A 7,867-nucleotide genomic window follows, 5' to 3' on the forward strand; every position below is an offset into this window, starting at 1 on the left:
ATTGTTTTTTTTTTTATTAACAATTTAAAGTCACATCCACCAAATTGGTTATTAGTGACTACAGGATTAATAGCATTCTACATGAGAATAGTCGAGATGTGTAATTGTTAGCGTTTTACATGATTGTGGTATAATATTTTCATTTGCATTGGTACACATGATTGATTCAAGAGAAATAATTGAAAGAGACAATCAAATAGCAGATCATATACATATAAATTAAGGAAAGAGAAAAATAAAGGCAATCAGATTGAATGAAAAACTTAGTTCTTTTCAGAAGTTCTAGTACACTGTAGCTTGAGCGCCATTGTGCTGATTGTAGAAGATTATGCAGTTTCTTCATCGGAGGTTTGTTGACTATCGTTGTCTGTGTCTTGTTTTATCAATTTTTTCTTGAGTCGAGTAAACCTGCTTTTCATGTTTTTGTCTTGGAGAAGGGGATAGAGTTCATCTAGAAGTGTTGTAATATCATCAACATTGTCGCAGTGTTGTTTTGATATAGATAAAACGTCATTCGAACCATGTACATTTTCCAACAAACTTTTGAATTGTATGAAGTCTAGAGTTTTTCCCGGCATGCTCAATGTTTCGCGCAACGGTTCGATCATTTCATCGAGAGTTTTCTTGCTGATGTCAGCCTTTTGCTTTTTGCCATTCTTAGGCTTGACTCTATCAGTTTTCTTCTTTGTATTCACTTTGATTGACGACGAAGTTGTTTCTATTTGGAGCGGTGTGTTGGAAGAGTCTGACGATAATACAGAACTTGTTCTTTTTAAGTTGGTAGACGCAGGAGGAGCTACCAACGTTGTTGGTTCAGTTGTTTCGTCGACTTCCATAATGTTGGTGTTTACGTTTTCTAGTTTGTCGCTATTACTGTTTGCACTCTGCTCTTCTGTATCATTATTGTTTACGATCTGCTCTTCTATTCTACTATTTTTTCTCTCTTTATTCGGGGATTCGGACTTTTCTTGTTCCAAGTTTATATTGTTGTTTTGTGTCTTGTCGCCAATAACAGCTGGGCAGTTGTTAGCTATGTGACCTTCTTGTTTACATCCGAAACATTTTAGCGTATCCGTTGAAAGATATATCCAGAATTTGTCGTTTCCGTACGTGATTTGCAGAGAGGGTGGAATTTTTTCTAAGTCATCAGGATGTATGTACATCTGGCGTCGGAAGCTCAGCACGTGAGCATATTCTTCGCCAACACCGACCTTAAGGTATGAGATTGACGAGCTGCGTCTAATACCTATATTGTCGATAATGTTTTCGATAAAGGAATGTGGAATCGAAGGGCATACGTTCGAGAGAATGATACGTTTGTGACGTGTTAGAAGTAATCGAAGTTCGTGTATTTGTCCTTGAATGGTTATTTGTTTGTGGTTGGTTGCCGTTTCTTCTGCAAGTTCTTTGCCGGTGAGAAATATACATACTCGGTTGTTTGAGATTTTTGAAGCAAACTTGACGTTAATCGGTTTTACAATTGTTCCAATAGCTTGTATGTACTCTTTTAGTTGCACGCCATCCTTGGATTCAATGACGATTGCTTGTTCTCTGCTTGGAAATTGGTTTTTTTGCGTTGCTGTTGAGTAACTTGGAATTTGTTGGCCTTGGGTGAGAATGACGTTGGTTTCGGTTGGTAGATGGGCCCCGGTACCGGAAGCCATCTGAGAGGAGAGCATGATCTAATTTCGCTGCACCTGAGTGCAGGCGAAATTATTTATTCACTATGCCGCGCTAGTACGCTTTATTAGCGGAACTCACGCACATACACACAACACGAAACACAGTCGCGCGATTGACACGTAGTACTCGCGGGACGTCGATCAAAACAAAAACACGTCAGCCCTCTTCGAAGGTTCGATGAAGACTGTGTGATTGTTTATATTTACAAATTTCCAGTTACTTCTAATACTGATAAATTACTTTGATTTCAAGTCCGATAATTTGATTAACAGCTATATTTACTCAAACTAATCGTATAAGGGCTAATCATGTATATTTACAATATTTACGATATCTTGATTCCAAATAAATTGAATGTACTGTAAAACAATTCAGTTCATAGTTTATAATAAATTACACTTGTACCGAACTTCAGACTGATTTAGGTAAAATAACGTTAGTTATCGTGAGAACTAAAAAAGTCTATTTTAAGACATAAATATATTTTTCCGATGATTACACGATGTAACGACTTCAAATTTGCACGACATTTTATTAATCATATAAGACAAATGGCATGCCAACAAAATCAGTCGAAATTAAAAAAAAATATATCGAAAATTTTTGACGATATGAAATTTTATTTTTAAATCACGATTTCGCTACAATTATTGAATAAAAATACTTAGAGAAATGATTCTCATATTAAATTAAAGTAAAATAAAAATGTTATATAAAATTCGTAACACCGAAAATAATAAGGAAAACCAAATATCAAGAAATTAAAAAAAGGAAACACATTTTTTCTAATTTTGAGACTGTGTTGTTAGAATTATATAAATCTTTTTTTCCAACTTTCGTTCGGTAAAAACAAATCGAATAAATCGAATTCATTAAAATCTATCGTATATATGAGCGAGAAGGTCAAGCGTCCTTTTTTGTAAATATTCCTATTTTATTTATCTATCGTATGTATTTTTGTCTTCAAAATGTATACTATAATACTTTTTTTTGTGTTTACATGTTGTAATTAATGTATGTAATCAAGTTATTGGTCGATAAACGAGCAAAAATATTGTATTAGCACAAAAAATATAGTATCACACAAAATTCCGAAATAATTGAGAATTACCCATATATAGAACTCGAGGTATTGACAACGGCACACATATTACACATACAGATCCACAGGCACACATACATACAGACGTTACTTGAAAATGGCACATTATATTTGCTAAAATTTTTCAACACAAATCTTTTATATTTTTAGGATGTTGTGATACCAAATGTAGCAACAAAACCTGATAAGAACTTAAGTTCAGTATGGCCTCTAGATCATTTATTTTGCTTAAAAAATCTACGTTTTCCCTAAATTTTTCTTCGTGACGAAACTTCTCGAGCAATAAATCCAGTAAAGCGTCATGATTTTGATTATCCTCCGAATGTAGGCGTATAATCAACACTACGGGCCATTTTCTAGATTTCAGTAGATCTGTCATATATTTCCTGATTATTGACGATATCTTCGTTGTTGTGAACGTTTGTGGAAAGTAATCTTTTTTTATTATTTCCTTAAACCTTATTCCTTTCACAGAATACATTATATTACTGTGGATCATTGGCATGAGGCCTTTAATGGTCGAGGAAAAACAGGAGCTCTTTTTATTTACAGAAATCTAATTATTTCATCAGAAATGTTATCCTACAACTGTTGATCATTGATTATATCGAAGGTAGTCTCAATTATTTCATGAGCTTCATATCTACGAGGATTGATAATAATTGCTTCGCCTGTGACACGGACAATGTTATGTCAATCACTCTCACGAATGTAAGTGGCGTTTCGTAAAATACCAGTAAAAAATTTATATGTTATTAGCCTTGACAACAGTTGACTGATATTATCGTTATGAGCTACAAAATGATCTATTATTCATTCCATAAAGTGAATACGTATACTTAGTAGTCGAACATTTATTGACTTCCGTTCTTGAATCTCGGCGTGGAGGTACAGTAGGCGCACCACGAAGTAAAAAAACTGTACCTAACGTGTTTGGGAGAGAGATTTTCGTCTCGTATATCTTTCTGCGATACGCGACGAACATTGACTTTTCCGCACATATATTGTAATGTACTATTTTTTTCGACGTGCTGTGTGGAAAGTGCGATTTTACTGCATATTGGGAGAGAATCGTGCACTTCAATTCGCGCGTTGAACACATTGTTTTCAGAAAAGAAACTGTACTTAACATGCTCAGAAAAAGAATTTGTCGTCACGTATACCTTTCCACCCTCATTTTGCTCGTCGGGCATAAACCTCACGTGAGACAAGAATTTACTAGTTAGTTAACGTACTATGCCAATACGATATATAATTCAACTTTCACGCACACTCAGTGAAAAATGTGTGCGCAAATCTGAGCATTCAAAACGTCCTTTGATAAATACTGTAGGTGACATGATCGGGAATAGAGATTCTCGCCTCATTGACTTTTTCACCCTCGTGTCTCGAGGGTTTAAACCCTGATACGAGCCACTTTTGATTATACACCGTGTGGCGGCGGCAAAAGAAGCTAACACATGTTTGGGAATTAGTGCATTACGATACAAGTGCAGTAATAGTACATTACTTTGTAAGGAATGAACGACGATCATTTTGGCCGGCGGAGACATTGGGCTCCAAGGTGAACCCGAGATAGGTCTAATTCGCCGGGAAAGATGGTTGACGTTTATTCCTTATAAAGTATACTATTTACTTCCTATCTGACTGAAAATTCGCACCTAATATGAAATGAAAATGTTTGACATCCACGGTCCGACTGCTTCATAAGCCACAGACTTGTTGATTTACTCGGCCCTCATGGCCGCCAATAGCTGACCAGAGAAAAATTTTCATTCCACAGTAATGTTACCAACGGAACGAAGGGTTTTAGCATCCGTTTACCGCTAACACGCTAACATTTACGACTCTAGTGGAGCGAGAGTTGTTGGTAGCGGATCCAAATAAACCATGAGCCACACTGTATCTAATGTACATTTTTATAAGGTGAAATTTAGGTGGATAAAGATAATGTGTTTAAATATTTTAATTTATAAAAATTATAATAATAAAAATATTCAGCTTAACTTTTTTTACGAATTGTATTCATAAAAACAATAGGTTTTTGTTCTTCGTGTCTACTATTATCCTTTAAATATAATTTACGGTGCAGGTAGAGCGTCATTTGCGCATCTTAACTTCCGGGTATCTATAGGTGGCACGCAGAAGGGGACAAATGGTCGCGTTTCGGTTCGAGTACGATGGGACGAACGACGAATTTTCGGCCACGGTAGAAAGGAAAGTAGATTCTCGTCTCGCGTGGCGTTTACGCCCGAGCGAGGCGAGGGTGGAAAGATACACAAGATGAGAATCTCATTTTCGAACATGTATTGTACAATACTTTTCGATACCTGTCGAAAAATACTGTACAACACAAGTGCGGGAAAGAGTTCCTCGTCTCGTGTGCCTTTTCACCCTCGCTTCGCTCGGACCTAAACGCCACACGAGACGAGAATCTACTTTCCCGCACTTGTGTCGTAATGTACTAATTTGGAACGCAAGTTTTTGGCCGAGCGTGCGAGAAGTACGTGCTTTTCGCATGCAGTGTCGAAAAGAGATTCTTTTAAATAAAATTTGGCGTAAATCTTACGCGAAACGACGATCTATACTTTCATCCTTGGCGGTCGTTGTCGGATTTTGGCCTGCAGAGGACGCTCAATCTGTATTATAGCCTGTATCAGATAGGGGAGGGAATGGCTTCTGAGCTATGCGTTGAGTTCATTGCAACCTAGAATGACTCATCCGCGCTTTCCAGCCATTTTCAACCTGCTGTAGTCTAACTACGATATGAGTCACGATGAGCAAATAATAACTATAAAATTTGAGTATAGCTCAGTCATAAACGACCTCACTACTTATTGAGTGTTATTTTCACGAAAATCCGAATAAGTACGGCCTTGCCGAAAACAACAAAGTTTTTAGGCGCAATACCCGGGACAAGTGAAAATATGAGCTGTCCTTGCTGCATCGGCGTTATACTATGCTGCGTATAAACATCTCATCAGCCGTAATGGCCGTTTTCTCCCAGCAAAGGTACCTAAATAACTAGTACGACCCATGTACCACGCGAGGCTTCGACTCAGTTGTAAATTTTTTACGAACTAGAGATTTATCAATACTTTTCCGATCCCGAAATACGTAATCTACTAATTGCCGCATTAATTAGATAATGTACTATTTATGAATATGTTGTGTACATAGATAAATTAGTATCCACTAATTCTGTATTGTATTTTCGTAGTTCATGGTATATTGTAAGTATTTTTAAAAACAGTTCATCCGGGATAGATCCAATAGTATAAAATTTGTAGAGATATTCGCTTTAAAAAAAATTATTCACTTGTTCAAAGCATAACTTGTTAAGTAATTTCAAGAAAATGAAGTCGGCTTTTTCATTTCATTTTGACGCGTTTTGCATCTACCTACCTGACATCCATATTAAGTATAGCCCTAATATTAAAGGATACATTTAAAGTTCTATTGGCTACACAGTGAGTCCAAAGTTATTGAAATGAAAAAATTCTTTCTTAAAGTCATAAAAAGTATGGTACTTATTTTATAATGATGGTTTATTAACAAAATAAACTAAAATGTCAATTAAAATGATATGTAAGAAGATATATCGATTTTTTACATTTAATCACTGTTATTTCTGAGTCCTAAATGATGTATAGATTTCCATAAGGCTATATGTTAATATTCATACAAATTTGAATTATCATAACTTTGAATAAAAGCTATGAACGACATTGAAATTTAGTGTACTATTTTATTATAGCATTATTATAACTATTGTATGGACGTTTATGTATTCGACACTATTTTCAACTATAACGAGCCAATAAAACCACAGAAGATGGTTTGAAATGGATAATTAGCGCTATAAGTGGAGAGCTTATCCCTGCTGCATCCCTCACCGTACATAGTGTTCTTTTCTCGTTAAAGTAACATTAGGAAATCTCTAAAGCTATTATTCTTAGTAAATTTTTCGATCTACGCTTTTTCTATAGTTTTTTAAGCCACTTTTCTGTTTTTGCAATAAACACCGTATAAAACTCTCACTTTAGTGCTGAAAGTCACCGTGATCAAAAAAATTGAGATGCTCGTGCAGTTTTTTATAGATAATTAAATATTTGAAAAGTGTATCAGTATATAGTTGGCATGAATTTAATTGAATTGATTAATTTAATGCACTCATATTAAATCGTTGATTTTTTTAACTTCAAAATAAAAACCGATTGATACCTCGACAGACAAATTAAATAAGTTTTACGCAATGCGAAACTTTAGCTTCAATTAAATAATAAAATAGGCAATAATAAAAGAGATAAATCGATAGATTATTACAATAAAATAATGTATAGTGATTTTGGCTTTATTAAGTTACGTAAAGTATTAGAATATTTTTTAAAAAATGCACTAATTATAAATTTATAACCGTGAACGTATACCGAAATATGTTATTTACATCTTAAAGATTATAGTTATGTAAATTAATGTTTATAGAACTTCTATTATATTTTCTGTCAATTTTTAATTTATTTTCAAACTTCTGAATGATGAGTTTTCAGCACAGAATTTCGGATGATAAAAATTTAAAGCTTCATTGATAACATGAGTATCAACGTAACTATATATTTATTTACCAATAAATAACATTGTCGGCTATATTTCATACCAAATCAAGAAAATATTTAATGCATTTCGAATTTACGAATTTTGAATTTTGACAATAAAAGTTTTGATCTTTATTTGTGTATTAAAATAAATGCGAAAAAAATCTTAGAAAAAAGAATTATAAATTGATATATTAATTATTTTTTATAATTTATTATAAAATTTATTATATGAAGTAATTACGGATTATTCAGTGTAGTAAATTAGTCAGATATTTTTTAAATTAAACTTATGTCGATTGCGAAAACTACAAATTATAAAAGTTATTTAATGAAAAAATATTTCCCTCGAAACCATTAAGATAATGACAAATATATTAAAAAAAAATTAAATCGTCGATCGCAACTAACGATTCCACATATTTAAAAGAAAAAACGAAAACGACTTAGTGCACTGCCTATTATCTATAACTAAACACTTAACAAG

Source organism: Phymastichus coffea, unplaced genomic scaffold (assembly GCF_024137745.1).
Source record: "Phymastichus coffea isolate CEN01 unplaced genomic scaffold, Cenicafe_Pcof_1.1 PCOF00093, whole genome shotgun sequence".
NCBI lineage: Eukaryota > Metazoa > Arthropoda > Insecta > Hymenoptera > Eulophidae > Phymastichus > Phymastichus coffea.